We start from the raw sequence: 4,305 nt of genomic DNA, 5'->3' as shown, positions 1-4,305 counted from the left end.
CAGCCCCCAAACTCCACCTCCACCTGCTTAAGGCTCTGGGAGGGGGTTTGGGGGGAGTTAGGGTGCAGGATTCAGGCTTTAGGATGGAGTTTGGGTGCTGGGTGCAGGCTCCGGCAGGGTTGCAGGAAGGGGTGAGAGGTGCAGGCTCTGGGGGTGGGAAGGAGTGCACCCTCTGGGAGGGAGCGTAGGGCTGAGGATGAGGGATTCATGATTCAGGAGTGGGCTCACGACTGGGGCAGAGTATCAGGGTTCAGAGGGAGCTCAGGGTTGGGGGTGTTGGAGAGGCTGAGGGCAGCCTGCACTAGGACTCTGGGGCAGCAGTTCTGCCCAGAATCCCTCTACTCCAGCAGCAGGAGCAGGCAGGGGACAGGCACATGCTGCTTTTTGTCAGGCAGGGATGCACCAGAGCAGAGGGGGAGGGGTGCCAGGCAGGGGCCAGGGGAAGAGACCCAACTCCAAATATTGTTGGAGCAGGGACCCCAGCCCTGAATATTCCTGGAGCACGAGCACCACAAATGTATATAACCTGCCGCCTATGACCACAAGCCAACACAAGGTCCCACTGAGATTTGAACTCAGATTACAGGATTCAGAGTCCTGAGTGCTGCCCATTACACCATGGGAGCAGCTTGTGCTGCCTTCTCTGCACATCGGTGACTCTCATGGGGCTGCTTGTATAACGGGGGCTCTTGGCCCTTTACTAAAACTTAGTGTGTGTGTGTGGGGGGCGGGGGGGGTTGGTTGGCTAGTTCCCAGCACCAATAGAAGGGGGAAGGAACAATGGGAAATCAGGACCCTGAGACTGATAGTCCCCAGGGACAATGGGGAGAGGCCAAAGCTCCAAGTTAGCTGCACTGACAGGCCAGACAGTGTAATGAGGGAGTCACCAGGCCAGGGGGTCCCATCCTCCATGTGAGCTGGAACTGCCTGGGTGAGAGTGGGGCAGAGCTAAAGAGAGAGCAGGAGCCCGAGAAGAGCCGGGGAGCAGAGCTGTGCAGGTGTAGTACCAGAAAATGCTGCATGTAGGAATTTGCAACCTGTAGCAGTTACTGATACCTGAGGTTGTTCTTATTTGCTGACTTGTCCTAATTGGCTAAAATTTGACAGTGGTTTCTCTAGCACAGGCCAGTCCCTGGCCCCTTGGTCCAGACATCCCCCTTCATATCAGGCTAGGGTGACCAGATGTCAAAGATGAAATATTGGGATGTGGGGGGCGGAGCAAAAAAAAAAAATGCCAGAGGGCCTCCCTGCCGCCAAGCGGAAGTGGCATAACCCCATCTCCAAGCAATTCTTGGCTCCAACCTCTACTACACCCCCAGCTCCCACATCCTCTCACTCCTGGGCCCAGTCTGGGCTCCAAGCTCTGCAGCCGAGCCATGATCCGGGCCCCTCCTGCAGCTCCCGGGCAAGGGGTGAACCAGGCAGCTCCTGGCAGGAGCGTGTCCGCCCCACTTGTGTCTCCCACCCCCATCCCAACTGGGCCCTGCCTGCTCCATGCTGCCCCCACCCCAATGCGCAGCCCGCAGGCTGCAGGGCTGGAGCAGCTTCTGCGCTGCGCTCCTGGCCATGGCTATGGCCAGTGTGCAGACCTGCGGGGGAGGGGCGCAGCCTTCCCTCTCCAGGTCTGCAAGGGGAATGTAAAGCGGCCGTTCCTGCGGGAGTAAGGCGCTGCCATCCCTCCCTAGCTCTGCCAGAGGACTGGGCAGCAGCAGTATTAGCAGGGGAAGGGAGCTTGATTGTTTCCCCGGCTCTGCGAGGGGACTGGAGAGCGGCCGTTCCTGGGCGCGTGGTGTGCTAGGTTCCTTCCTAGCTCTGCGACGGGAGTGGGGAGCGTCCGTAACTGTGGGGGTGGGGCACTGGGTTCCATCCCCAGCTCTGCCAGGGGCCTGGGGAGCAGCCCTTCCTCCGAGATTAGGGCACTGCCTTCTCTCCCTAGCTCTGCAAGACCACTGGGGAGCGGCCCTTCCTGCGGGATTAGGGCACTGCCTTCTCTCTCTAGCTCTGCGAGACCACTCGGGAGCAGCCCTTCCTGCGGGATTAGGCCGCTACCTTCTGTCCCTAGCTCTGCTAAACCACTGGGGAGCGGCCATTCCTGCGGGATTAGGACGCTGCCTTCTCTCCCTAGCTCTGTGAGACCACTGGGGAGCAGATATTCCTGCGTGGACGGGGTGCTGGCTTCCCTCCCCAGCTCTGCAAGGGGCCTGGGGAGCAGCCCTTCCTGCGGGATTAGGGCGCTGCCTTCTCTCCCTAGCTCTGCGAGACTACTGGGGCGCGGCCATTCCTGCAGGATTAGGGCGCTGCCTTCTCTCTCTAGCTCTTCGAGGCCACTGGGGAGCAGCCCTTCCTGTGGGATTAGGGCGCTGCCTTCTCTCCCTAGCTCTGCGAGACCACTGGGAAGCGGCCTCTCCTGTGGGATTAGGGCGCAGCCTTCTCTCCCTAGCTCTGCGAGACCACTGGGGAGCGGCCCTTCCTGCGGGGGCGGGGCGCTGGCTTCCCTCCCCAGCTTTACCAGGCGCCAGGAGAGCAGCCCTTCCAGCGGGATTAGGACGCTGCCTTCTCTCCCTAGCTCTGCAAGACCATTGGGGAGCAGCCCTTCCTGCGGGATTTGGGTGCTGCCATCTCTTCCTAGCTCTGCGAGACCACTAGGGAGAAGCCCTTTCCGTGGGATTAGGGCGCAGACTCCTCTCCATAGCTCTGCGAGACCACTAGGGAGCAGCTCTTTCTGCGGGATTAGGGCTCTGCCTTCTCTCTCTACCTCTGCGAGACCACTGGGGAGCAGCTCTTCCTGCGGGATTAGGGCGCTGCCTCCTCTCCCTAGCTGTACGAGACCACTGGAGAGAGGCCGTTCCTGCGGGATAAGGGCACTGCCTTCTCTCCCTAGCTCTGCGAGACAACTGGGAAGCAACACTTCCTGTGGGATTAGGGCGCTACCTTCCCTCCCTAGCTCTGCGAGACCACTGAGGAGCAGCACCCCCTGCGGGATTAGGGCGCTACTTCCTCTCCCCAGCAATGCGAGACCACTGGGGAGCCGACGTTCCTGTGGGATTAGGGCGCTGCCTTCTCTCCTTAGCTCTGTGAGACGACTGGGGAGCAGCCCTTCCTGCGGAATTAGGACGCTGCCTTCTCTTCCTAGCTCTGTGAGACCACTGGGGAGCAGATATTCCTGCGTGGGCGGGGTGCTGGCTTCCCTCCCCAGCTCTGCAAGGGGCCTGGGGAGCAGCCCTTCCTGCGGGATTAGGGCGCTGCCTACTCTCCCTAGCTCTGCGAGACCACTGGGGAGCGGACCTTCCTGCGGGATTAGGGCGCTACCTTCTCTCTCTAACTCTGCGAGACGACTCGGGAGCAGCCCTTCCTGCGGGATTAGGCCGCGACCTTCTCTCCCTAGCTCTGCGAGTCCACTGGGGAGCGTCCGTTCTTGCGGGATTAGGGCGCTTCCTTCTTTCCCTAGCTCTGCGAGATAACTGGGGAAAAGCCCTTCCTGCGGGATTAGGACGCTGCCTTCTATCCCTAGCTCTGTGAGACCACTGGGGAGCGGCCCTTCCTGCGGGGGCGGTGCGCTGGCTTCCCTCCCCAGCTCTGCAAGGGGCCTGGGGAGCAGCCCTTCCTGCGGGATTAGGGCGCTGCTTTCTCTCCCTATCTCTGCGAGACCACTGGGGACCAGCCCTTCCTGCGGGATTTGGGTGCTGCCATCTCTTCCTAGCTCTGCGAGACCACTCGGGAGCAGCCCTTCCTGTGGGATTAGGGCGCAGCCTCCTCTCACAGCTCTGCGAAACCACTAGGGAGCAGCTCTTCCTGCGGGATTTGGGCACTGCCTTCTCTCCCTAGCTCTGTGAGACCACCTTTGAGAGGCCCTTCCTTTGGGATTAGGGCGCTGCCTCCTCTCCCTAGCTCTACGAGACCACTGGAGAGAGGCAGTTCCTGCGGGATCAGGGCACTGCCTTCTCTCCCTAGCTCTGCGAGACAACTAGGAAGCAACACTTCCTGTGGGATTAGGGCGCTACCTTCCCTCCCTAGCTCTGCGAGACCACTGAGGAGCAGCACCCCCTGCGGGATTAGGGTGCTACTTCCTCTCCCCAGCTCTGCGAGACCACTGAGGAGCCGACGTTCCTGTGGGATTGGGGCGCTGCCTTCTCTCTCTAGCTCTTCGAGGCCACTGGGGAGCAGCCCTTCCTGTGGGATTAGGGCGCTGCCTTCTCTCCCTAGCTCTGCGAGACCACTGGGAAGCGGCCCCTCCTGTGGGATTAGGGCGCTGCCTTCTCTCCCTAGCTCTGCGAGACCATTGGGGAGCGGCTTTTCCTGCCGGAT

At 61.1% G+C, this 4,305-nt stretch overlaps 1 non-coding gene across 1 annotated transcript; it reads right to left on the bottom strand.

The window, feature by feature from the left end:
* Positions 1–554: 554 nt before the first annotated feature.
* Positions 555–626, bottom strand: TRNAQ-CUG (transfer RNA glutamine (anticodon CUG)). The gene has a single exon. It is a non-coding gene; the product is annotated as a tRNA-Gln (tRNA).
* Positions 627–4,305: the final 3,679 nt, after the last annotated feature.

The sequence above is a fragment of the Gopherus flavomarginatus genome, unplaced genomic scaffold, assembly GCF_025201925.1.
Source record: "Gopherus flavomarginatus isolate rGopFla2 unplaced genomic scaffold, rGopFla2.mat.asm mat_scaffold_2772_arrow_ctg1, whole genome shotgun sequence".
Lineage (NCBI taxonomy): Eukaryota > Metazoa > Chordata > Testudines > Testudinidae > Gopherus > Gopherus flavomarginatus.
The sequence above is the reverse complement of the archived record's forward strand: the minus strand, read 5'-3'. Positions and strand labels throughout refer to the sequence as shown.